Source organism: Lepisosteus oculatus, unplaced genomic scaffold (genome assembly GCF_040954835.1).
Source record: "Lepisosteus oculatus isolate fLepOcu1 unplaced genomic scaffold, fLepOcu1.hap2 HAP2_SCAFFOLD_39, whole genome shotgun sequence".
Lineage (NCBI taxonomy): Eukaryota > Metazoa > Chordata > Actinopteri > Semionotiformes > Lepisosteidae > Lepisosteus > Lepisosteus oculatus.
In genome coordinates this window covers 470,819-497,362 of record NW_027167923.1, presented here as the reverse complement: position 1 = coordinate 497,362, position 26,544 = coordinate 470,819, and the positions used below count along the sequence as shown (strand labels likewise).

General features: G+C 48.9%; 10 non-coding genes across 10 annotated transcripts; 6 read left to right on the top strand and 4 right to left on the bottom strand.

Annotated features, from left to right (window-relative positions):
* Nucleotides 1-607: 607 nt before the first annotated feature.
* Nucleotides 608-690, bottom strand: trnal-cag (transfer RNA leucine (anticodon CAG)). The gene has a single exon. It is a non-coding gene; the product is annotated as a tRNA-Leu (tRNA).
* Nucleotides 691-1,862: 1,172 nt separating this feature from the next.
* trnak-cuu (transfer RNA lysine (anticodon CUU)) lies at nucleotides 1,863-1,935 on the top strand. The gene has a single exon. It is a non-coding gene; the product is annotated as a tRNA-Lys (tRNA).
* Nucleotides 1,936-4,726: 2,791 nt separating this feature from the next.
* Nucleotides 4,727-4,809, bottom strand: trnal-cag (transfer RNA leucine (anticodon CAG)). The gene has a single exon. It is a non-coding gene; the product is annotated as a tRNA-Leu (tRNA).
* A 1,172-nt stretch (nucleotides 4,810-5,981) lies between these two features.
* trnak-cuu (transfer RNA lysine (anticodon CUU)) lies at nucleotides 5,982-6,054 on the top strand. The gene has a single exon. It is a non-coding gene; the product is annotated as a tRNA-Lys (tRNA).
* A 2,791-nt stretch (nucleotides 6,055-8,845) lies between these two features.
* Nucleotides 8,846-8,928, bottom strand: trnal-cag (transfer RNA leucine (anticodon CAG)). The gene has a single exon. It is a non-coding gene; the product is annotated as a tRNA-Leu (tRNA).
* Nucleotides 8,929-10,100: 1,172 nt separating this feature from the next.
* Nucleotides 10,101-10,173, top strand: trnak-cuu (transfer RNA lysine (anticodon CUU)). Its single transcript has one exon. It is a non-coding gene; the product is annotated as a tRNA-Lys (tRNA).
* A 2,791-nt stretch (nucleotides 10,174-12,964) lies between these two features.
* On the bottom strand, nucleotides 12,965-13,047 carry trnal-cag (transfer RNA leucine (anticodon CAG)). The gene has a single exon. It is a non-coding gene; the product is annotated as a tRNA-Leu (tRNA).
* A 1,172-nt stretch (nucleotides 13,048-14,219) lies between these two features.
* trnak-cuu (transfer RNA lysine (anticodon CUU)) lies at nucleotides 14,220-14,292 on the top strand. Its single transcript has one exon. It is a non-coding gene; the product is annotated as a tRNA-Lys (tRNA).
* Nucleotides 14,293-18,333: 4,041 nt separating this feature from the next.
* On the top strand, nucleotides 18,334-18,406 carry trnak-cuu (transfer RNA lysine (anticodon CUU)). Its single transcript has one exon. It is a non-coding gene; the product is annotated as a tRNA-Lys (tRNA).
* A 4,045-nt stretch (nucleotides 18,407-22,451) lies between these two features.
* On the top strand, nucleotides 22,452-22,524 carry trnak-cuu (transfer RNA lysine (anticodon CUU)). Its single transcript has one exon. It is a non-coding gene; the product is annotated as a tRNA-Lys (tRNA).
* Nucleotides 22,525-26,544: the final 4,020 nt, after the last annotated feature.

The window sequence follows — 26,544 nt, the reverse complement described above, 5'->3', positions numbered from 1 at the left end:
AAAGAACCGGCTGAATGAGTGTTTGCAGTGCACCAGGAGGAGCAGGGACCATAGCATTGGAGGGGTGAGGATGGCGCAGATGGAAACGTTTTCATGCGCTCCTCTGGGAGGAATGAAAAGAAAAGACGAAACCGGAAACAGTAGTAGCCGCAAGAGGAAGTGTCTTCAAGCGCCAAGCAAGCGCTCCTCGTTAGTATAGTGGTGCGTATCCCCGCCTGTCACGTGGGAGACCAGGGATGGATTGCTTGACGGCGAGCCAGGTTGCTTTTCTCCCATCAGATTCCAACCGCTAATGCTAACGCAGTGTGTGGGAGCTTACATGCTTTTCCTTTCCCGTCTTTTTCGGACGACTATTCCAAAGGGGTAACCTGAAGGAATAGGGGCCTGAAGACACGAGGCATTCTTAAACCAGCACTGGGCTGCACGGCCTTCTGTTGTGATCAGGTTATATTCGAGTCAAAAAGCCAGAGCATCCGCTTCCATCCTATGGAGCACGAGCTAAATCGGAAGAGGCAGGGGATACACCTACGCCTATCGGCGCACGTTCCCTGCGTCAGGCTGCTTCACCCATTTGCACCCGACTGGAGACGGCACTGAGCAAGCTTTTTGTCAGGAGTGGGATTCGAACCCACGCCTCCAGGGGAGACTGCGACCTGAACGCAGCGCCTTAGACCGCTCGGCCATCCTGACGCGGGCCCCCTGTCCCGGGGCGGTCTGATGAGCCACCGCGATCCCACTACGCTCCTCGAGTATCGCACTGTTATTAATACTACAGTGTGACTCCAGCATTAAAATGTTTGGAAAATGTGTCGGCTTTTATAATCCAGTGTAGAGCAGCATGTGATGATTTGTGCTACAACACCAAGCGCTCAAAGTGACGTCTGCGTTTGTCGTTGAAACTTTCAACTCTTTCATCACTTATGTAGGAAATAAAAAGAGCAGTTGTGCGCCACACGCAGAGAGGCCGTCAGCAGAGTGGCGCAGCGGAAGCGTGCTGGGCCCATAACCCAGAGGTCGATGGATCGAAACCATCCTCTGCTACGTGTGTCCTATGCACGATTCATAAGCATGCCATTGGGTTAGCAAAGTGCCTTCAAATAGTCTGCATCTCCCTTTCTTTAAATTCTGTCCTGAGTTTCTCTCTCGTGTGTGTTTGTGCAAGCTTGACACTTGCGGGACTCTTTAATCTTCACCAATACGGAGATGACCAAATGTGTCTTCGGTTGTTCTGAGGTCTTTGATAGTTTCTTTGAAAGCTTCAACTGAACCTCGAAATCGAAGCAGTTATGTTTATATTGATTTCTCGCGTTAATCATTACGAACCAGGAACAGCCAGCACACTCGGTCGCATTAGTAATTATGTCACGTCTCTACTTAGCAGAGCATTCAAAGGCCCACTGGAAGTAGTAAAGCACTAAAACACTGCAAAACTGAACTCGGGAAAATCATACTGGGAGCTCTGAGCGATGTCTGCATCCAAGCCATCCAATACGGACTCTGAAACCTTGGAATATCAACACTATGATGCGCTACCTTTTACCTGGAGCAAAACGATGGAATTAGAAGAATGCTTACCGCAGGATACAACTGTGCCGCTGTTATTTGGAGCACGGTTTTCACTTGCATGAAAACTACAGCAGAACGTAGAAGGATGATCACTGAGGAGTCCACGCGGGCATGCTGAGGAGATTGTAGGTCGTACATTTCAATGATTACTGACATTTGCGCTGCTGGAGGTACAGTAATCAACAAAGAACAGGGTGTGCTACTCTCGAATCCGGTCAGCACATGATGAAAAGCCAGGAAGTATACCTTGTCAAATTGCCGTCAACAGGGACAAGTTAACCACCAGCTCCACCGGCGCCCGGCTAGCTCAGTCGGTAGAGCATGAGACTCTTAATCTCAGGGTCGTGGGTTCGAGCCCCACGTTGGGCGGTGCCCGTCTCCTTATTAACAAAGTTTCCCGCTCATCCTTGAACCTCTTACACCTCGATGGTACCGAGCACTGCGTTTTAATGCACAGGTGTGATCAAACCGAGATGAAAAGGGCGTATCTAGCTCCTTGCCCGAGAGATAAATCAAGGGTTCCGCAGATAATCCCTTGGCTCCGGTCACCCGGACGCAGATAGGAGCTGCAGCCATCATAACTTGTATGAAAACTAAGAAGAGCTCCTGTCTATTTACAGTTTCATTTACTCTAGCGTTTCCTTAAACATTGCGTGTACGAAGGCTAAGAAATTGGAGAGCTATTCTAATACAATAACTATTAGGAATCTTTTGGGCATAACAGTTTCACTGTGATTTTGCAGGTAACACGTACGTTGGGAAAACATTTTGAACGCGATCAATAACCGCACTGGAAAAATGTGGGAAAGAAAGGGCGAAAAGCGACTCTTCAACATGTGGAAATATCTTCCTGAGCGGAGCCCTCTTCTCGAAGCTCAACACTCTGCAAGAGTCACTTCTCCCAACTTGCGCCCGCAGGTTTCCGTAGTGTGCCTGCAAAGAGCCATCCGCTTGAGACAGGTGCACCTCCCGATTTCATTGAACTAAGCTAGATGCACAATTTCTAATGCAGCCTTCATCACAATAGACAGTTCATTTCTCGAAAGCTTGTCGTAAAAAAAGGAAACAAAGAACGAAAACGTATAGCTGACAATCTTCTGAAGATGCAGATTCATCTTTGGGGAAATGGACATTTTATGTATGCAGATGCTTTTCAAGCGCTGGTTTTAGAACGTCGCTGTGCTTCCAGCATCCTTTTCAGCCTTCTAAACTGGCTACCGAGGTGCCGATCACATTGTAAAGCGGTTGAGAGGCCGGAGCTGCTCAAACCGCTCTTGCCGTTTCCCATCAATCAAAAGCACTATGTTGTTTCTTTGTATGGAAAGCTTTTCAAGTCTGGCATCGACACGCACCTTTCCTGAAACGTCCAAAAGGTGAATGCTTCGCAAAGAAATCCAGTCTACCTTCAGGGGGCATGATGTTGAAATCGGAATGAGCCCTGGGTGGGCTTGAAGCAGCAGCTGTTCAGTTAACAGCTGCACAGAAACGCACCCCGCTTGCTTTGTATCATTCGCAAGTTTGTGGTTAAAGAGTAAAAAAGGCTGGAATTCTTCTGCCAGCCGGCAGGATTTCTTCTGCACTCACCCAGAAAAGCCAAGAATTGTATTTCATCTTTCGCAAGCTGTATTTTCCAGGAGGAGAATGAATACTTGCATTAAACTGAATCAAGCCGACAGAGACGCACAGCCGTTGTTTTTCTCCATGGGAAGTTTTTCGTTAAGGAAAAACACCGTTGTCATTTTCTTGCCAGCCGGCGGTATTTCTTGTGCAGCGATGAGCCAGATTTGTATTTCGTATTTCGCAAGTTGTGTGAATTTCTTGAAGTTGAAAGTGAATTCGCTCCAGAAAAGAAATGTCCAGTCGCATGAAAGCCGTGGCTGTTTGTTAAACCGCAGGACCTGAGCTTGCGTTCTGTTTCTCATGGCGTTCGCAAAGGCGATTCCTGCCTTTAAAACTGCTGTGACTGCGACTGAAAGTGGCGTGTGGCGCAGCTTCTAAAGTCTTGTTGACGCTCCTCGATGTTGCTTTCTCTCTGCCTAAGGAAGTTCGATTGTCGCGTCGGAAGGAGGAGACCTAATCCTTCCAGCTTTAAGCCACCCTTCAGTCTTCTGAAGGGTGTCCGAGTGCTAGCATGTCATTTGGCTTTTTTTTGGGGGGAAGCGGAGAGCGACATTGAAAAAGGTTACCGCCGCCGCCTCGCCCTCCGTGTTAAATGATCGCAAGCCGGCGGCGGTGGCGCTCCCTGTAGTCGTGGCCGAGCGGTTAAGGCGATGGGCTAGAAAGCCATTGGGGTCTCCCCGCGTCGGCTCGAATCCTGCCCACTACGGCGCCCTTCTCCTGTCGCTTCGGCCTGCCCAGAAAAAGGCGGAGTGCCGTTTCTCTCTTCCTGCTTCTTGTACAAACGCTAAATCGCTTGGACCTGCTGCCTTGGAAGTAATGTCTTCAACATCCACCAGTGACATTTCACAGCTGGAAGCACACAGCCACGCTTTTGGCATTGGCATGTCTTTTGCGCCCTACTTCCAGCCTTTGAAGACCTAATTATTCAAACTGAAAGAACCGGCTGAATGAGTGTTTGCAGTGCACCAGGAGGAGCAGGGACCATAGCATTGGAGGGGTGAGGATGGCGCAGATGGAAACGTTTTCATGCGCTCCTCTGGGAGGAATGAAAAGAAAAGACGAAACCGGAAACAGTAGTAGCCGCAAGAGGAAGTGTCTTCAAGCGCCAAGCAAGCGCTCCTCGTTAGTATAGTGGTGCGTATCCCCGCCTGTCACGTGGGAGACCAGGGATGGATTGCTTGACGGCGAGCCAGGTTGCTTTTCTCCCATCAGATTCCAACCGCTAATGCTAACGCAGTGTGTGGGAGCTTACATGCTTTTCCTTTCCCGTCTTTTTCGGACGACTATTCCAAAGGGGTAACCTGAAGGAATAGGGGCCTGAAGACACGAGGCATTCTTAAACCAGCACTGGGCTGCACGGCCTTCTGTTGTGATCAGGTTATATTCGAGTCAAAAAGCCAGAGCATCCGCTTCCATCCTATGGAGCACGAGCTAAATCGGAAGAGGCAGGGGATACACCTACGCCTATCGGCGCACGTTCCCTGCGTCAGGCTGCTTCACCCATTTGCACCCGACTGGAGACGGCACTGAGCAAGCTTTTTGTCAGGAGTGGGATTCGAACCCACGCCTCCAGGGGAGACTGCGACCTGAACGCAGCGCCTTAGACCGCTCGGCCATCCTGACGCGGGCCCCCTGTCCCGGGGCGGTCTGATGAGCCACCGCGATCCCACTACGCTCCTCGAGTATCGCACTGTTATTAATACTACAGTGTGACTCCAGCATTAAAATGTTTGGAAAATGTGTCGGCTTTTATAATCCAGTGTAGAGCAGCATGTGATGATTTGTGCTACAACACCAAGCGCTCAAAGTGACGTCTGCGTTTGTCGTTGAAACTTTCAACTCTTTCATCACTTATGTAGGAAATAAAAAGAGCAGTTGTGCGCCACACGCAGAGAGGCCGTCAGCAGAGTGGCGCAGCGGAAGCGTGCTGGGCCCATAACCCAGAGGTCGATGGATCGAAACCATCCTCTGCTACGTGTGTCCTATGCACGATTCATAAGCATGCCATTGGGTTAGCAAAGTGCCTTCAAATAGTCTGCATCTCCCTTTCTTTAAATTCTGTCCTGAGTTTCTCTCTCGTGTGTGTTTGTGCAAGCTTGACACTTGCGGGACTCTTTAATCTTCACCAATACGGAGATGACCAAATGTGTCTTCGGTTGTTCTGAGGTCTTTGATAGTTTCTTTGAAAGCTTCAACTGAACCTCGAAATCGAAGCAGTTATGTTTATATTGATTTCTCGCGTTAATCATTACGAACCAGGAACAGCCAGCACACTCGGTCGCATTAGTAATTATGTCACGTCTCTACTTAGCAGAGCATTCAAAGGCCCACTGGAAGTAGTAAAGCACTAAAACACTGCAAAACTGAACTCGGGAAAATCATACTGGGAGCTCTGAGCGATGTCTGCATCCAAGCCATCCAATACGGACTCTGAAACCTTGGAATATCAACACTATGATGCGCTACCTTTTACCTGGAGCAAAACGATGGAATTAGAAGAATGCTTACCGCAGGATACAACTGTGCCGCTGTTATTTGGAGCACGGTTTTCACTTGCATGAAAACTACAGCAGAACGTAGAAGGATGATCACTGAGGAGTCCACGCGGGCATGCTGAGGAGATTGTAGGTCGTACATTTCAATGATTACTGACATTTGCGCTGCTGGAGGTACAGTAATCAACAAAGAACAGGGTGTGCTACTCTCGAATCCGGTCAGCACATGATGAAAAGCCAGGAAGTATACCTTGTCAAATTGCCGTCAACAGGGACAAGTTAACCACCAGCTCCACCGGCGCCCGGCTAGCTCAGTCGGTAGAGCATGAGACTCTTAATCTCAGGGTCGTGGGTTCGAGCCCCACGTTGGGCGGTGCCCGTCTCCTTATTAACAAAGTTTCCCGCTCATCCTTGAACCTCTTACACCTCGATGGTACCGAGCACTGCGTTTTAATGCACAGGTGTGATCAAACCGAGATGAAAAGGGCGTATCTAGCTCCTTGCCCGAGAGATAAATCAAGGGTTCCGCAGATAATCCCTTGGCTCCGGTCACCCGGACGCAGATAGGAGCTGCAGCCATCATAACTTGTATGAAAACTAAGAAGAGCTCCTGTCTATTTACAGTTTCATTTACTCTAGCGTTTCCTTAAACATTGCGTGTACGAAGGCTAAGAAATTGGAGAGCTATTCTAATACAATAACTATTAGGAATCTTTTGGGCATAACAGTTTCACTGTGATTTTGCAGGTAACACGTACGTTGGGAAAACATTTTGAACGCGATCAATAACCGCACTGGAAAAATGTGGGAAAGAAAGGGCGAAAAGCGACTCTTCAACATGTGGAAATATCTTCCTGAGCGGAGCCCTCTTCTCGAAGCTCAACACTCTGCAAGAGTCACTTCTCCCAACTTGCGCCCGCAGGTTTCCGTAGTGTGCCTGCAAAGAGCCATCCGCTTGAGACAGGTGCACCTCCCGATTTCATTGAACTAAGCTAGATGCACAATTTCTAATGCAGCCTTCATCACAATAGACAGTTCATTTCTCGAAAGCTTGTCGTAAAAAAAGGAAACAAAGAACGAAAACGTATAGCTGACAATCTTCTGAAGATGCAGATTCATCTTTGGGGAAATGGACATTTTATGTATGCAGATGCTTTTCAAGCGCTGGTTTTAGAACGTCGCTGTGCTTCCAGCATCCTTTTCAGCCTTCTAAACTGGCTACCGAGGTGCCGATCACATTGTAAAGCGGTTGAGAGGCCGGAGCTGCTCAAACCGCTCTTGCCGTTTCCCATCAATCAAAAGCACTATGTTGTTTCTTTGTATGGAAAGCTTTTCAAGTCTGGCATCGACACGCACCTTTCCTGAAACGTCCAAAAGGTGAATGCTTCGCAAAGAAATCCAGTCTACCTTCAGGGGGCATGATGTTGAAATCGGAATGAGCCCTGGGTGGGCTTGAAGCAGCAGCTGTTCAGTTAACAGCTGCACAGAAACGCACCCCGCTTGCTTTGTATCATTCGCAAGTTTGTGGTTAAAGAGTAAAAAAGGCTGGAATTCTTCTGCCAGCCGGCAGGATTTCTTCTGCACTCACCCAGAAAAGCCAAGAATTGTATTTCATCTTTCGCAAGCTGTATTTTCCAGGAGGAGAATGAATACTTGCATTAAACTGAATCAAGCCGACAGAGACGCACAGCCGTTGTTTTTCTCCATGGGAAGTTTTTCGTTAAGGAAAAACACCGTTGTCATTTTCTTGCCAGCCGGCGGTATTTCTTGTGCAGCGATGAGCCAGATTTGTATTTCGTATTTCGCAAGTTGTGTGAATTTCTTGAAGTTGAAAGTGAATTCGCTCCAGAAAAGAAATGTCCAGTCGCATGAAAGCCGTGGCTGTTTGTTAAACCGCAGGACCTGAGCTTGCGTTCTGTTTCTCATGGCGTTCGCAAAGGCGATTCCTGCCTTTAAAACTGCTGTGACTGCGACTGAAAGTGGCGTGTGGCGCAGCTTCTAAAGTCTTGTTGACGCTCCTCGATGTTGCTTTCTCTCTGCCTAAGGAAGTTCGATTGTCGCGTCGGAAGGAGGAGACCTAATCCTTCCAGCTTTAAGCCACCCTTCAGTCTTCTGAAGGGTGTCCGAGTGCTAGCATGTCATTTGGCTTTTTTTTGGGGGGAAGCGGAGAGCGACATTGAAAAAGGTTACCGCCGCCGCCTCGCCCTCCGTGTTAAATGATCGCAAGCCGGCGGCGGTGGCGCTCCCTGTAGTCGTGGCCGAGCGGTTAAGGCGATGGGCTAGAAAGCCATTGGGGTCTCCCCGCGTCGGCTCGAATCCTGCCCACTACGGCGCCCTTCTCCTGTCGCTTCGGCCTGCCCAGAAAAAGGCGGAGTGCCGTTTCTCTCTTCCTGCTTCTTGTACAAACGCTAAATCGCTTGGACCTGCTGCCTTGGAAGTAATGTCTTCAACATCCACCAGTGACATTTCACAGCTGGAAGCACACAGCCACGCTTTTGGCATTGGCATGTCTTTTGCGCCCTACTTCCAGCCTTTGAAGACCTAATTATTCAAACTGAAAGAACCGGCTGAATGAGTGTTTGCAGTGCACCAGGAGGAGCAGGGACCATAGCATTGGAGGGGTGAGGATGGCGCAGATGGAAACGTTTTCATGCGCTCCTCTGGGAGGAATGAAAAGAAAAGACGAAACCGGAAACAGTAGTAGCCGCAAGAGGAAGTGTCTTCAAGCGCCAAGCAAGCGCTCCTCGTTAGTATAGTGGTGCGTATCCCCGCCTGTCACGTGGGAGACCAGGGATGGATTGCTTGACGGCGAGCCAGGTTGCTTTTCTCCCATCAGATTCCAACCGCTAATGCTAACGCAGTGTGTGGGAGCTTACATGCTTTTCCTTTCCCGTCTTTTTCGGACGACTATTCCAAAGGGGTAACCTGAAGGAATAGGGGCCTGAAGACACGAGGCATTCTTAAACCAGCACTGGGCTGCACGGCCTTCTGTTGTGATCAGGTTATATTCGAGTCAAAAAGCCAGAGCATCCGCTTCCATCCTATGGAGCACGAGCTAAATCGGAAGAGGCAGGGGATACACCTACGCCTATCGGCGCACGTTCCCTGCGTCAGGCTGCTTCACCCATTTGCACCCGACTGGAGACGGCACTGAGCAAGCTTTTTGTCAGGAGTGGGATTCGAACCCACGCCTCCAGGGGAGACTGCGACCTGAACGCAGCGCCTTAGACCGCTCGGCCATCCTGACGCGGGCCCCCTGTCCCGGGGCGGTCTGATGAGCCACCGCGATCCCACTACGCTCCTCGAGTATCGCACTGTTATTAATACTACAGTGTGACTCCAGCATTAAAATGTTTGGAAAATGTGTCGGCTTTTATAATCCAGTGTAGAGCAGCATGTGATGATTTGTGCTACAACACCAAGCGCTCAAAGTGACGTCTGCGTTTGTCGTTGAAACTTTCAACTCTTTCATCACTTATGTAGGAAATAAAAAGAGCAGTTGTGCGCCACACGCAGAGAGGCCGTCAGCAGAGTGGCGCAGCGGAAGCGTGCTGGGCCCATAACCCAGAGGTCGATGGATCGAAACCATCCTCTGCTACGTGTGTCCTATGCACGATTCATAAGCATGCCATTGGGTTAGCAAAGTGCCTTCAAATAGTCTGCATCTCCCTTTCTTTAAATTCTGTCCTGAGTTTCTCTCTCGTGTGTGTTTGTGCAAGCTTGACACTTGCGGGACTCTTTAATCTTCACCAATACGGAGATGACCAAATGTGTCTTCGGTTGTTCTGAGGTCTTTGATAGTTTCTTTGAAAGCTTCAACTGAACCTCGAAATCGAAGCAGTTATGTTTATATTGATTTCTCGCGTTAATCATTACGAACCAGGAACAGCCAGCACACTCGGTCGCATTAGTAATTATGTCACGTCTCTACTTAGCAGAGCATTCAAAGGCCCACTGGAAGTAGTAAAGCACTAAAACACTGCAAAACTGAACTCGGGAAAATCATACTGGGAGCTCTGAGCGATGTCTGCATCCAAGCCATCCAATACGGACTCTGAAACCTTGGAATATCAACACTATGATGCGCTACCTTTTACCTGGAGCAAAACGATGGAATTAGAAGAATGCTTACCGCAGGATACAACTGTGCCGCTGTTATTTGGAGCACGGTTTTCACTTGCATGAAAACTACAGCAGAACGTAGAAGGATGATCACTGAGGAGTCCACGCGGGCATGCTGAGGAGATTGTAGGTCGTACATTTCAATGATTACTGACATTTGCGCTGCTGGAGGTACAGTAATCAACAAAGAACAGGGTGTGCTACTCTCGAATCCGGTCAGCACATGATGAAAAGCCAGGAAGTATACCTTGTCAAATTGCCGTCAACAGGGACAAGTTAACCACCAGCTCCACCGGCGCCCGGCTAGCTCAGTCGGTAGAGCATGAGACTCTTAATCTCAGGGTCGTGGGTTCGAGCCCCACGTTGGGCGGTGCCCGTCTCCTTATTAACAAAGTTTCCCGCTCATCCTTGAACCTCTTACACCTCGATGGTACCGAGCACTGCGTTTTAATGCACAGGTGTGATCAAACCGAGATGAAAAGGGCGTATCTAGCTCCTTGCCCGAGAGATAAATCAAGGGTTCCGCAGATAATCCCTTGGCTCCGGTCACCCGGACGCAGATAGGAGCTGCAGCCATCATAACTTGTATGAAAACTAAGAAGAGCTCCTGTCTATTTACAGTTTCATTTACTCTAGCGTTTCCTTAAACATTGCGTGTACGAAGGCTAAGAAATTGGAGAGCTATTCTAATACAATAACTATTAGGAATCTTTTGGGCATAACAGTTTCACTGTGATTTTGCAGGTAACACGTACGTTGGGAAAACATTTTGAACGCGATCAATAACCGCACTGGAAAAATGTGGGAAAGAAAGGGCGAAAAGCGACTCTTCAACATGTGGAAATATCTTCCTGAGCGGAGCCCTCTTCTCGAAGCTCAACACTCTGCAAGAGTCACTTCTCCCAACTTGCGCCCGCAGGTTTCCGTAGTGTGCCTGCAAAGAGCCATCCGCTTGAGACAGGTGCACCTCCCGATTTCATTGAACTAAGCTAGATGCACAATTTCTAATGCAGCCTTCATCACAATAGACAGTTCATTTCTCGAAAGCTTGTCGTAAAAAAAGGAAACAAAGAACGAAAACGTATAGCTGACAATCTTCTGAAGATGCAGATTCATCTTTGGGGAAATGGACATTTTATGTATGCAGATGCTTTTCAAGCGCTGGTTTTAGAACGTCGCTGTGCTTCCAGCATCCTTTTCAGCCTTCTAAACTGGCTACCGAGGTGCCGATCACATTGTAAAGCGGTTGAGAGGCCGGAGCTGCTCAAACCGCTCTTGCCGTTTCCCATCAATCAAAAGCACTATGTTGTTTCTTTGTATGGAAAGCTTTTCAAGTCTGGCATCGACACGCACCTTTCCTGAAACGTCCAAAAGGTGAATGCTTCGCAAAGAAATCCAGTCTACCTTCAGGGGGCATGATGTTGAAATCGGAATGAGCCCTGGGTGGGCTTGAAGCAGCAGCTGTTCAGTTAACAGCTGCACAGAAACGCACCCCGCTTGCTTTGTATCATTCGCAAGTTTGTGGTTAAAGAGTAAAAAAGGCTGGAATTCTTCTGCCAGCCGGCAGGATTTCTTCTGCACTCACCCAGAAAAGCCAAGAATTGTATTTCATCTTTCGCAAGCTGTATTTTCCAGGAGGAGAATGAATACTTGCATTAAACTGAATCAAGCCGACAGAGACGCACAGCCGTTGTTTTTCTCCATGGGAAGTTTTTCGTTAAGGAAAAACACCGTTGTCATTTTCTTGCCAGCCGGCGGTATTTCTTGTGCAGCGATGAGCCAGATTTGTATTTCGTATTTCGCAAGTTGTGTGAATTTCTTGAAGTTGAAAGTGAATTCGCTCCAGAAAAGAAATGTCCAGTCGCATGAAAGCCGTGGCTGTTTGTTAAACCGCAGGACCTGAGCTTGCGTTCTGTTTCTCATGGCGTTCGCAAAGGCGATTCCTGCCTTTAAAACTGCTGTGACTGCGACTGAAAGTGGCGTGTGGCGCAGCTTCTAAAGTCTTGTTGACGCTCCTCGATGTTGCTTTCTCTCTGCCTAAGGAAGTTCGATTGTCGCGTCGGAAGGAGGAGACCTAATCCTTCCAGCTTTAAGCCACCCTTCAGTCTTCTGAAGGGTGTCCGAGTGCTAGCATGTCATTTGGCTTTTTTTTGGGGGGAAGCGGAGAGCGACATTGAAAAAGGTTACCGCCGCCGCCTCGCCCTCCGTGTTAAATGATCGCAAGCCGGCGGCGGTGGCGCTCCCTGTAGTCGTGGCCGAGCGGTTAAGGCGATGGGCTAGAAAGCCATTGGGGTCTCCCCGCGTCGGCTCGAATCCTGCCCACTACGGCGCCCTTCTCCTGTCGCTTCGGCCTGCCCAGAAAAAGGCGGAGTGCCGTTTCTCTCTTCCTGCTTCTTGTACAAACGCTAAATCGCTTGGACCTGCTGCCTTGGAAGTAATGTCTTCAACATCCACCAGTGACATTTCACAGCTGGAAGCACACAGCCACGCTTTTGGCATTGGCATGTCTTTTGCGCCCTACTTCCAGCCTTTGAAGACCTAATTATTCAAACTGAAAGAACCGGCTGAATGAGTGTTTGCAGTGCACCAGGAGGAGCAGGGACCATAGCATTGGAGGGGTGAGGATGGCGCAGATGGAAACGTTTTCATGCGCTCCTCTGGGAGGAATGAAAAGAAAAGACGAAACCGGAAACAGTAGTAGCCGCAAGAGGAAGTGTCTTCAAGCGCCAAGCAAGCGCTCCTCGTTAGTATAGTGGTGCGTATCCCCGCCTGTCACGTGGGAGACCAGGGATGGATTGCTTGACGGCGAGCCAGGTTGCTTTTCTCCCATCAGATTCCAACCGCTAATGCTAACGCAGTGTGTGGGAGCTTACATGCTTTTCCTTTCCCGTCTTTTTCGGACGACTATTCCAAAGGGGTAACCTGAAGGAATAGGGGCCTGAAGACACGAGGCATTCTTAAACCAGCACTGGGCTGCACGGCCTTCTGTTGTGATCAGGTTATATTCGAGTCAAAAAGCCAGAGCATCCGCTTCCATCCTATGGAGCACGAGCTAAATCGGAAGAGGCAGGGGATACACCTACGCCTATCGGCGCACGTTCCCTGCGTCAGGCTGCTTCACCCATTTGCACCCGACTGGAGACGGCACTGAGCAAGCTTTTTGTCAGGAGTGGGATTCGAACCCACGCCTCCAGGGGAGACTGCGACCTGAACGCAGCGCCTTAGACCGCTCGGCCATCCTGACGCGGGCCCCCTGTCCCGGGGCGGTCTGATGAGCCACCGCGATCCCACTACGCTCCTCGAGTATCGCACTGTTATTAATACTACAGTGTGACTCCAGCATTAAAATGTTTGGAAAATGTGTCGGCTTTTATAATCCAGTGTAGAGCAGCATGTGATGATTTGTGCTACAACACCAAGCGCTCAAAGTGACGTCTGCGTTTGTCGTTGAAACTTTCAACTCTTTCATCACTTATGTAGGAAATAAAAAGAGCAGTTGTGCGCCACACGCAGAGAGGCCGTCAGCAGAGTGGCGCAGCGGAAGCGTGCTGGGCCCATAACCCAGAGGTCGATGGAACGAAACCATCCTCTGCTACGTGTGTCCTATGCACGATTCATAAGCATGCCATTGGGTTAGCAAAGTGCCTTCAAATAGTCTGCATCTCCCTTTCTTTAAATTCTGTCCTGAGTTTCTCTCTCGTGTGTGTTTGTGCAAGCTTGACACTTGCGGGACTCTTTAATCTTCACCAATACGGAGATGACCAAATGTGTCTTCGGTTGTTCTGAGGTCTTTGATAGTTTCTTTGAAAGCTTCAACTGAACCTCGAAATCGAAGCAGTTATGTTTATATTGATTTCTCGCGTTAATCATTACGAACCAGGAACAGCCAGCACACTCGGTCGCATTAGTAATTATGTCACGTCTCTACTTAGCAGAGCATTCAAAGGCCCACTGGAAGTAGTAAAGCACTAAAACACTGCAAAACTGAACTCGGGAAAATCATACTGGGAGCTCTGAGCGATGTCTGCATCCAAGCCATCCAATACGGACTCTGAAACCTTGGAATATCAACACTATGATGCGCTACCTTTTACCTGGAGCAAAACGATGGAATTAGAAGAATGCTTACCGCAGGATACAACTGTGCCGCTGTTATTTGGAGCACGGTTTTCACTTGCATGAAAACTACAGCAGAACGTAGAAGGATGATCACTGAGGAGTCCACGCGGGCATGCTGAGGAGATTGTAGGTCGTACATTTCAATGATTACTGACATTTGCGCTGCTGGAGGTACAGTAATCAACAAAGAACAGGGTGTGCTACTCTCGAATCCGGTCAGCACATGATGAAAAGCCAGGAAGTATACCTTGTCAAATTGCCGTCAACAGGGACAAGTTAACCACCAGCTCCACCGGCGCCCGGCTAGCTCAGTCGGTAGAGCATGAGACTCTTAATCTCAGGGTCGTGGGTTCGAGCCCCACGTTGGGCGGTGCCCGTCTCCTTATTAACAAAGTTTCCCGCTCATCCTTGAACCTCTTACACCTCGATGGTACCGAGCACTGCGTTTTAATGCACAGGTGTGATCAAACCGAGATGAAAAGGGCGTATCTAGCTCCTTGCCCGAGAGATAAATCAAGGGTTCCGCAGATAATCCCTTGGCTCCGGTCACCCGGACGCAGATAGGAGCTGCAGCCATCATAACTTGTATGAAAACTAAGAAGAGCTCCTGTCTATTTACAGTTTCATTTACTCTAGCGTTTCCTTAAACATTGCGTGTACGAAGGCTAAGAAATTGGAGAGCTATTCTAATACAATAACTATTAGGAATCTTTTGGGCATAACAGTTTCACTGTGATTTTGCAGGTAACACGTACGTTGGGAAAACATTTTGAACGCGATCAATAACCGCACTGGAAAAATGTGGGAAAGAAAGGGCGAAAAGCGACTCTTCAACATGTGGAAATATCTTCCTGAGCGGAGCCCTCTTCTCGAAGCTCAACACTCTGCAAGAGTCACTTCTCCCAACTTGCGCCCGCAGGTTTCCGTAGTGTGCCTGCAAAGAGCCATCCGCTTGAGACAGGTGCACCTCCCGATTTCATTGAACTAAGCTAGATGCACAATTTCTAATGCAGCCTTCATCACAATAGACAGTTAATTTCTCGAAAGCTTGTCGTAAAAAAAGGAAACAAAGAACGAAAACGTATAGCTGACAATCTTCTGAAGATGCAGATTCAGCTTTGGGGAAATGGACATTTTATGTATGCAGATGCTTTTCAAGCGCTGGTTTTAGAACGTCGCTGTGCTTCCAGCATCCTTTTCAGCCTTCTAAACTGGCTACCGAGGTGCCGATCACATTGTAAAGCGGTTGAGAGGCCGGAGCTGCTCAAACCGCTCTTGCCGTTTCCCATCAATCAAAAGCACTATGTTGTTTCTTTGTATGGAAAGCTTTTCAAGTCTGGCATCGACACGCACCTTTCCTGAAACGTCCAAAAGGTGAATGCTTCGCAAAGAAATCCAGTCTACCTTCAGGGGGCATGATGTTGAAATCGGAATGAGCCCTGGGTGGGCTTGAAGCAGCAGCTGTTCAGTTAACAGCTGCACAGAAACGCACCCCGCTTGCTTTGTATCATTCGCAAGTTTCTGGTTAAAGAGTAAAAAAGGCTGGAATTCTTCTGCCAGCCGGCAGGATTTCTTCTGCACTCACCCAGAAAAGCCAAGAATTGTATTTCATCTTTCGCAAGCTGTATTTTCCAGGAGGAGAATGAATACTTGCATTAAACTGAATCAAGCCGACAGAGACGCACAGCCGTTGTTTTTCTCCATGGGAAGTTTTTCGTTAAGGAAAAACACCGTTGTCATTTTCTTGCCAGCCGGCGGTATTTCTTGTGCAGCGATGAGCCAGATTTGTATTTCGTATTTCGCAAGTTGTGTGAATTTCTTGAAGTTGAAAGTGAATTCGCTCCAGAAAAGAAATGTCGCTTGAAAGCCGTGGCTGTTTGTTAAACCGCAGGACCTGAGCTTGCGTTCTGTTTCTCATGGCGTTCGCAAAGGCGATTCCTGCCTTTAAAACTGCTGTGACTGCGACTGAAAGTGGCGTGTGGCGCAGCTTCTAAAGTCTTGTTGACGCTCCTCGATGTTGCTTTCTCTCTGCCTAAGGAAGTTCGATTGTCGCGTCGGAACGGGGAGACCTAATCCTTCCAGCTTTAAGCCACCCTTCAGTCTTCTGAAGGGTGTCCGAGTGCTAGCATGTCATTTGGCTTTTTTTTGGGGGGAAGCGGAGAGCGACATTGAAAAAGGTTACCGCCGCCGCCTCGCCCTCCGTGTTAAATGATCGCAAGCCGGCGGCGGCGGCGCTCCCTGTAGTCGTGGCCGAGCGGTTAAGGCGATGGGCTAGAAAGCCATTGGGGTCTCCCCGCGTCGGCTCGAATCCTGCCCACTACGGCGCCCTTCTCCTGTCGCTTCGGCCTGCCCAGAAAAAGGCGGAGTGCCGTTTCTCTCTTCCTGCTTCTTGTACAAACGCTAAATCGCTTGGACCTGCTGCCTTGGAAGTAATGTCTTCAACATCCACCAGTGACATTTCACAGCTGGAAGCACACAGCCACGCTTTTGGCATTGGCATGTCTTTTGCGCCCTACTTCCAGCCTTTGAAGACCTAATTATTCAAACTGAAAGAACCGGCTGAATGAGTGTTTGCAGTGCACCAGGAGGAGCAGGGACCATAGCATTGGAGGGGTGAGGATGGCGCAGATGGAAACGTTTTCATGCGCTCCTCTGGGAGGAATGAAAAGAAAAGACGAAACCGGAAACAGTAGTAGCCGCAAGAGGAAGTGTCTTCAAGCGCCAAGCAAGCGCTCCTCGTTAGTATAGTGGTGCGTATCCCCGCCTGTCACGTGGGAGACCAGGGATGGATTGCTTGACGGCGAGCCAGGTTGCTTTTCTCCCATCAGATTCCAACCGCTAATGCTAACGCAGTGTGTGGGAGCTTACATGCTTTTCCTTTCCCGTCTTTTTCGGACGACTATTCCAAAGGGGTAACCTGAAGGAATAGGGGCCTGAAGACACGAGGCATTCTTAAACCAGCACTGGGCTGCACGGCCTTCTGTTGTGATCAGGTTATATTCGAGTCAAAAAGCCAGAGCATCCGCTTCCATCCTATGGAGCACGAGCTAAATCGGAAGAGGCAGGGGATACACCTACGCCTATCGGCGCACGTTCCCTGCGTCAGGCTGCTTCACCCATTTGCACCCGACTGGAGACGGCACTGAGCAAGCTTTTTGTCAGGAGTGGGATTCGAACCCACGCCTCCAGGGGAGACTGCGACCTGAACGCAGCGCCTTAGACCGCTCGGCCATCCTGACGCGGGCCCCCTGTCCCGGGGCGGTCTGATGAGCCACCGCGATCCCACTACGCTCCTCGAGTATCGCACTGTTATTAATACTACAGTGTGACTCCAGCATTAAAATGTTTGGAAAATGTGTCGGCTTTTATAATCCAGTGTAGAGCAGCATGTGATGATTTGTGCTACAACACCAAGCGCTCAAAGTGACGTCTGCGTTTGTCGTTGAAACTTTCAACTCTTTCATCACTTATGTAGGAAATAAAAAGAGCAGTTGTGCGCCACACGCAGAGAGGCCGTCAGCAGAGTGGCGCAGCGGAAGCGTGCTGGGCCCATAACCCAGAGGTCGATGGATCGAAACCATCCTCTGCTACGTGTGTCCTATGCACGATTCATAAGCATGCCATTGGGTTAGCAAAGTGCCTTCAAATAGTCTGCATCTCCCTTTCTTTAAATTCTGTCCTGAGTTTCTCTCTCGTGTGTGTTTGTGCAAGCTTGACACTTGCGGGACTCTTTAATCTTCACCAATACGGAGATGACCAAATGTGTCTTCGGTTGTTCTGAGGTCTTTGATAGTTTCTTTGAAAGCTTCAACTGAACCTCGAAATCGAAGCAGTTATGTTTATATTGATTTCTCGCGTTAATCATTACGAACCAGGAACAGCCAGCACACTCGGTCGCATTAGTAATTATGTCACGTCTCTACTTAGCAGAGCATTCAAAGGCCCACTGGAAGTAGTAAAGCACTAAAACACTGCAAAACTGAACTCGGGAAAATCATACTGGGAGCTCTGAGCGATGTCTGCATCCAAGCCATCCAATACGGACTCTGAAACCTTGGAATATCAACACTATGATGCGCTACCTTTTACCTGGAGCAAAACGATGGAATTAGAAGAATGCTTACCGCAGGATACAACTGTGCCGCTGTTATTTGGAGCACGGTTTTCACTTGCATGAAAACTACAGCAGAACGTAGAAGGATGATCACTGAGGAGTCCACGCGGGCATGCTGAGGAGATTGTAGGTCGTACATTTCAATGATTACTGACATTTGCGCTGCTGGAGGTACAGTAATCAACAAAGAACAGGGTGTGCTACTCTCGAATCCGGTCAGCACATGATGAAAAGCCAGGAAGTATACCTTGTCAAATTGCCGTCAACAGGGACAAGTTAACCACCAGCTCCACCGGCGCCCGGCTAGCTCAGTCGGTAGAGCATGAGACTCTTAATCTCAGGGTCGTGGGTTCGAGCCCCACGTTGGGCGGTGCCCGTCTCCTTATTAACAAAGTTTCCCGCTCATCCTTGAACCTCTTACACCTCGATGGTACCGAGCACTGCGTTTTAATGCACAGGTGTGATCAAACCGAGATGAAAAGGGCGTATCTAGCTCCTTGCCCGAGAGATAAATCAAGGGTTCCGCAGATAATCCCTTGGCTCCGGTCACCCGGACGCAGATAGGAGCTGCAGCCATCATAACTTGTATGAAAACTAAGAAGAGCTCCTGTCTATTTACAGTTTCATTTACTCTAGCGTTTCCTTAAACATTGCGTGTACGAAGGCTAAGAAATTGGAGAGCTATTCTAATACAATAACTATTAGGAATCTTTTGGGCATAACAGTTTCACTGTGATTTTGCAGGTAACACGTACGTTGGGAAAACATTTTGAACGCGATCAATAACCGCACTGGAAAAATGTGGGAAAGAAAGGGCGAAAAGCGACTCTTCAACATGTGGAAATATCTTCCTGAGCGGAGCCCTCTTCTCGAAGCTCAACACTCTGCAAGAGTCACTTCTCCCAACTTGCGCCCGCAGGTTTCCGTAGTGTGCCTGCAAAGAGCCATCCGCTTGAGACAGGTGCACCTCCCGATTTCATTGAACTAAGCTAGATGCACAATTTCTAATGCAGCCTTCATCACAATAGACAGTTCATTTCTCGAAAGCTTGTCGTAAAAAAAGGAAACAAAGAACGAAAACGTATAGCTGACAATCTTCTGAAGATGCAGATTCAGCTTTGGGGAAATGGACATTTTATGTATGCAGATGCTTTTCAAGCGCTGGTTTTAGAACGTCGCTGTGCTTCCAGCATCCTTTTCAGCCTTCTAAACTGGCTACCGAGGTGCCGATCACATTGTAAAGCGGTTGAGAGGCCGGAGCTGCTCAAACCGCTCTTGCCGTTTCCCATCAATCAAAAGCACTATGTTGTTTCTTTGTATGGAAAGCTTTTCAAGTCTGGCATCGACACGCACCTTTCCTGAAACGTCCAAAAGGTGAATGCTTCGCAAAGAAATCCAGTCTACCTTCAGGGGGCATGATGTTGAAATCGGAATGAGCCCTGGGTGGGCTTGAAGCAGCAGCTGTTCAGTTAACAGCTGCACAGAAACGCACCCCGCTTGCTTTGTATCATTCGCAAGTTTCTGGTTAAAGAGTAAAAAAGGCTGGAATTCTTCTGCCAGCCGGCAGGATTTCTTCTGCACTCACCCAGAAAAGCCAAGAATTGTATTTCATCTTTCGCAAGCTGTATTTTCCAGGAGGAGAATGAATACTTGCATTAAACTGAATCAAGCCGACAGAGACGCACAGCCGTTGTTTTTCTCCATGGGAAGTTTTTCGTTAAGGAAAAACACCGTTGTCATTTTCTTGCCAGCCGGCGGTATTTCTTGTGCAGCGATGAGCCAGATTTGTATTTCGTATTTCGCAAGTTGTGTGAATTTCTTGAAGTTGAAAGTGAATTCGCTCCAGAAAAGAAATGTCCAGTCGCATGAAAGCCGTGGCTGTTTGTTAAACCGCAGGACCTGAGCTTGCGTTCTGTTTCTCATGGCGTTCGCAAAGGCGATTCCTGCCTTTAAAACTGCTGTGACTGCGACTGAAAGTGGCGTGTGGCGCAGCTTCTAAAGTCTTGTTGACGCTCCTCGATGTTGCTTTCTCTCTGCCTAAGGAAGTTCGATTGTCGCGTCGGAACGGGGAGACCTAATCCTTCCAGCTTTAAGCCACCCTTCAGTCTTCTGAAGGGTGTCCGAGTGCTAGCATGTCATTTGGCTTTTTTTTGGGGGGAAACGGAGAGCGACATTGAAAAAGGTTACCGCCGCTGCCTCGCCCTCCGTGTTAAATGATCGCAAGCCGGCGGCGGCGGCGCTCCCTGTAGTCGTGGCCGAGCGGTTAAGGCGATGGGCTAGAAAGCCATTGGGGTCTCCCCGCGTCGGCTCGAATCCTGCCCACTACGGCGCCCTTCTCCTGTCGCTTCGGCCTGCCCAGAAAAAGGCGGAGTGCCGTTTCTCTCTTCCTGCTTCTTGTACAAACGCTAAATCGCTTGGACCTGCTGCCTTGGAAGTAATGTCTTCAACATCCACCAGTGACATTTCACAGCTGGAAGCACACAGCCACGCTTTTGGCATTGGCATGTCTTTTGCGCCCTACTTCCAGCCTTTGAAGACCTAATTATTCAAACTGAAAGAACCGGCTGAATGAGTGTTTGCAGTGCACCAGGAGGAGCAGGGACCATAGCATTGGAGGGGTGAGGATGGCGCAGATGGAAACGTTTTCATGCGCTCCTCTGGGAGGAATGAAAAGAAAAGACGAAACCGGAAACAGTAGTAGCCGCAAGAGGAAGTGTCTTCAAGCGCCAAGCAAGCGCTCCTCGTTAGTATAGTGGTGCGTATCCCCGCCTGTCACGTGGGAGACCAGGGATGGATTGCTTGACGGCGAGCCAGGTTGCTTTTCTCCCATCAGATTCCAACCGCTAATGCTAACGCAGTGTGTGGGAGCTTACATGCTTTTCCTTTCCCGTCTTTTTCGGACGACTATTCCAAAGGGGTAACCTGAAGGAATAGGGGCCTGAAGACACGAGGCATTCTTAAACCAGCACTGGGCTGCACGGCCTTCTGTTGTGATCAGGTTATATTCGAGTCAAAAAGCCAGAGCATCCGCTTCCATCCTATGGAGCACGAGCTAAATCGGAAGAGGCAGGGGATACACCTACGCCTATCGGCGCACGTTCCCCGCGTCAGGCTGCTTCACCCATTTGCACCCGACTGGAGACGGCACTGAGCAAGCTTTTTGTCAGGAGTGGGATTCGAACCCACGCCTCCAGGGGAGACTGCGACCTGAACGCAGCGCCTTAGACCGCTCGGCCATCCTGACGCGGGCCCCCTGTCCCGGGGCGGTCTGATGAGCCACCGCGATCCCACTACGCTCCTCGAGTATCGCACTGTTATTAATACTACAGTGTGACTCCAGCATTAAAATTTTGGAAAATGTGTCGGCTTTTATAATCCAGTGTAGAGCAGCATGTGATGATTTGTGCTACAACACCAAGCGCTCAAAGTGACGTCTGCGTTTGTCGTTGAAACTTTCAACTCTTTCATCACTTATGTAGGAAATAAAAAGAGCAGTTGTGCGCCACACGCAGAGAGGCCGTCAGCAGAGTGGCGCAGCGGAAGCGTGCTGGGCCCATAACCCAGAGGTCGATGGATCGAAACCATCCTCTGCTACGTGTGTCCTATGCACGATTCATAAGCATGCCATTGGGTTAGCAAAGTGCCTTCAAATAGTCTGCATCTCCCTTTCTTTAAATTCTGTCCTGAGTTTCTCTCTCGTGTGTGTTTGTGCAAGCTTGACACTTGCGGGACTCTTTAATCTTCACCAATACGGAGATGACCAAATGTGTCTTCGGTTGTTCTGAGGTCTTTGATAGTTTCTTTGAAAGCTTCAACTGAACCTCGAAATCGAAGCAGTTATGTTTATATTGATTTCTCGCGTTAATCATTACGAACCAGGAACAGCCAGCACACTCGGTCGCATTAGTAATTATGTCACGTCTCTACTTAGCAGAGCATTCAAAGGCCCACTGGAAGTAGTAAAGCACTAAAACACTGCAAAACTGAACTCGGGAAAATCATACTGGGAGCTCTGAGCGATGTCTGCATCCAAGCCATCCAATACGGACTCTGAAACCTTGGAATATCAACACTATGATGCGCTACCTTTTACCTGGAGCAAAACGATGGAATTAGAAGAATGCTTACCGCAGGATACAACTGTGCCGCTGTTATTTGGAGCACGGTTTTCACTTGCATGAAAACTACAGCAGAACGTAGAAGGATGATCACTGAGGAGTCCACGCGGGCATGCTGAGGAGATTGTAGGTCGTACATTTCAATGATTACTGACATTTGCGCTGCTGGAGGTACAGTAATCAACAAAGAACAGGGTGTGCTACTCTCGAATCCGGTCAGCACATGATGAAAAGCCAGGAAGTATACCTTGTCAAATTGCCATCAACAGGGACAAGTTAACCACCAGCTCCACCGGCGCCCGGCTAGCTCAGTCGGTAGAGCATGAGACTCTTAATCTCAGGGTCGTGGGTTCGAGCCCCACGTTGGGCGGTGCCCGTCTCCTTATTAACAAAGTTTCCCGCTCATCCTTGAACCTCTTACACCTCGATGGTACCGAGCACTGCGTTTTAATGCACAGGTGTGATCAAACCGAGATGAAAAGGGCGTATCTAGCTCCTTGCCCGAGAGATAAATCAAGGGTTCCGCAGATAATCCCTTGGCTCCGGTCACCCGGACGCAGATAGGAGCTGCAGCCATCATAACTTGTATGAAAACTAAGAAGAGCTCCTGTCTATTTACAGTTTCATTTACTCTAGCGTTTCCTTAAACATTGCGTGTACGAAGGCTAAGAAATTGGAGAGCTATTCTAATACAATAACTATTAGGAATCTTTTGGGCATAACAGTTTCACTGTGATTTTGCAGGTAACACGTACGTTGGGAAAACATTTTGAACGCGATCAATAACCGCACTGGAAAAATGTGGGAAAGAAAGGGCGAAAAGCGACTCTTCAACATGTGGAAATATCTTCCTGAGCGGAGCCCTCTTCTCGAAGCTCAACACTCTGCAAGAGTCACTTCTCCCAACTTGCGCCCGCAGGTTTCCGTAGTGTGCCTGCAAAGAGCCATCCGCTTGAGACAGGTGCACCTCCCGATTTCATTGAACTAAGCTAGATGCACAATTTCTAATGCAGCCTTCATCACAATAGACAGTTCATTTCTCGAAAGCTTGTCGTAAAAAAAGGAAACAAAGAACGAAAACGTATAGCTGACAATCTTCTGAAGATGCAGATTCAGCTTTGGGGAAATGGACATTTTATGTATGCAGATGCTTTTCAAGCGCTGGTTTTAGAACGTCGCTGTGCTTCCAGCATCCTTTTCAGCCTTCTAAACTGGCTACCGAGGTGCCGATCACATTGTAAAGCGGTTGAGAGGCCGGAGCTGCTCAAACCGCTCTTGCCGTTTCCCATCAATCAAAAGCACTATGTTGTTTCTTTGTATGGAAAGCTTTTCAAGTCTGGCATCGACACGCACCTTTCCTGAAACGTCCAAAAGGTGAATGCTTCGCAAAGAAATCCAGTCTACCTTCAGGGGGCATGATGTTGAAATCGGAATGAGCCCTGGGTGGGCTTGAAGCAGCAGCTGTTCAGTTAACAGCTGCACAGAAACGCACCCCGCTTGCTTTGTATCATTCGCAAGTTTCTGGTTAAAGAGTAAAAAAGGCTGGAATTCTTCTGCCAGCCGGCAGGATTTCTTCTGCACTCACCCAGAAAAGCCAAGAATTGTATTTCATCTTTCGCAAGCTGTATTTTCCAGGAGGAGAATGAATACTTGCATTAAACTGAATCAAGCCGACAGAGACGCACAGCCGTTGTTTTTCTCCATGGGAAGTTTTTCGTTAAGGAAAAACACCGTTGTCATTTTCTTGCCAGCCGGCGGTATTTCTTGTGCAGCGATGAGCCAGATTTGTATTTCGTATTTCGCAAGTTGTGTGAATTTCTTGAAGTTGAAAGTGAATTCGCTCCAGAAAAGAAATGTCCAGTCGCATGAAAGCCGTGGCTGTTTGTTAAACCGCAGGACCTGAGCTTGCGTTCTGTTTCTCATGGCGTTCGCAAAGGCGATTCCTGCCTTTAAAACTGCTGTGACTGCGACTGAAAGTGGCGTGTGGCGCAGCTTCTAAAGTCTTGTTGACGCTCCTCGATGTTGCTTTCTCTCTGCCTAAGGAAGTTCGATTGTCGCGTCGGAACGGGGAGACCTAATCCTTCCAGCTTTAAGCCACCCTTCAGTCTTCTGAAGGGTGTCCGAGTGCTAGCATGTGATTTGGCTTTTTTTTGGGGGGAAACGGAGAGCGACATTGAAAAAGGTTACCGCCGCTGCCTCGCCCTCCGTGTTAAATGATCGCAAGCCGGCGGCGGCGGCGCTCCCTGTAGTCGTGGCCGAGCGGTTAAGGCGATGGGCTAGAAAGCCATTGGGGTCTCCCCGCGTCGGCTCGAATCCTGCCCACTACGGCGCCCTTCTCCTGTCGCTTCGGCCTGCCCAGAAAAAGGCGGAGTGCCGTTTCTCTCTTCCTGCTTCTTGTACAAACGCTAAATCGCTTGGACCTGCTGCCTTGGAAGTAATGTCTTCAACATCCACCAGTGACATTTCACAGCTGGAAGCACACAGCCACGCTTTTGGCATTGGCATGTCTTTTGCGCCCTACTTCCAGCCTTTGAAGACCTAATTATTCAAACTGAAAGAACCGGCTGAATGAGTGTTTGCAGTGCACCAGGAGGAGCAGGGACCATAGCATTGGAGGGGTGAGGATGGCGCAGATGGAAACGTTTTCATGCGCTCCTCTGGGAGGAATGAAAAGAAAAGACGAAACCGGAAACAGTAGTAGCCGCAAGAGGAAGTGTCTTCAAGCGCCAAGCAAGCGCTCCTCGTTAGTATAGTGGTGCGTATCCCCGCCTGTCACGTGGGAGACCAGGGATGGATTGCTTGACGGCGAGCCAGGTTGCTTTTCTCCCATCAGATTCCAACCGCTAATGCTAACGCAGTGTGTGGGAGCTTACATGCTTTTCCTTTCCCGTCTTTTTCGGACGACTATTCCAAAGGGGTAACCTGAAGGAATAGGGGCCTGAAGACACGAGGCATTCTTAAACCAGCACTGGGCTGCACGGCCTTCTGTTGTGATCAGGTTATATTCGAGTCAAAAAGCCAGAGCATCCGCTTCCATCCTATGGAGCACGAGCTAAATCGGAAGAGGCAGGGGATACACCTACGCCTATCGGCGCACGTTCCCTGCGTCAGGCTGCTTCACCCATTTGCACCCGACTGGAGACGGCACTGAGCAAGCTTTTTGTCAGGAGTGGGATTCGAACCCACGCCTCCAGGGGAGACTGCGACCTGAACGCAGCGCCTTAGACCGCTCGGCCATCCTGACGCGGGCCCCCTGTCCCGGGGCGGTCTGATGAGCCACCGCGATCCCACTACGCTCCTCGAGTATCGCACTGTTATTAATACTACAGTGTGACTCCAGCATTAAAATGTTTGGAAAATGTGTCGGCTTTTATAATCCAGTGTAGAGCAGCATGTGATGATTTGTGCTACAACACCAAGCGCTCAAAGTGACGTCTGCGTTTGTCGTTGAAACTTTCAACTCTTTCATCACTTATGTAGGAAATAAAAAGAGCAGTTGTGCGCCACACGCAGAGAGGCCGTCAGCAGAGTGGCGCAGCGGAAGCGTGCTGGGCCCATAACCCAGAGGTCGATGGATCGAAACCATCCTCTGCTACGTGTGTCCTATGCACGATTCATAAGCATGCCATTGGGTTAGCAAAGTGCCTTCAAATAGTCTGCATCTCCCTTTCTTTAAATTCTGTCCTGAGTTTCTCTCTCGTGTGTGTTTGTGCAAGCTTGACACTTGCGGGACTCTTTAATCTTCACCAATACGGAGATGACCAAATGTGTCTTCGGTTGTTCTGAGGTCTTTGATAGTTTCTTTGAAAGCTTCAACTGAACCTCGAAATCGAAGCAGTTATGTTTATATTGATTTCTCGCGTTAATCATTACGAACCAGGAACAGCCAGCACACTCGGTCGCATTAGTAATTATGTCACGTCTCTACTTAGCAGAGCATTCAAAGGCCCACTGGAAGTAGTAAAGCACTAAAACACTGCAAAACTGAACTCGGGAAAATCATACTGGGAGCTCTGAGCGATGTCTGCATCCAAGCCATCCAATACGGACTCTGAAACCTTGGAATATCAACACTATGATGCGCTACCTTTTACCTGGAGCAAAACGATGGAATTAGAAGAATGCTTACCGCAGGATACAACTGTGCCGCTGTTATTTGGAGCACGGTTTTCACTTGCATGAAAACTACAGCAGAACGTAGAAGGATGATCACTGAGGAGTCCACGCGGGCATGCTGAGGAGATTGTAGGTCGTACATTTCAATGATTACTGACATTTGCGCTGCTGGAGGTACAGTAATCAACAAAGAACAGGGTGTGCTACTCTCGAATCCGGTCAGCACATGATGAAAAGCCAGGAAGTATACCTTGTCAAATTGCCGTCAACAGGG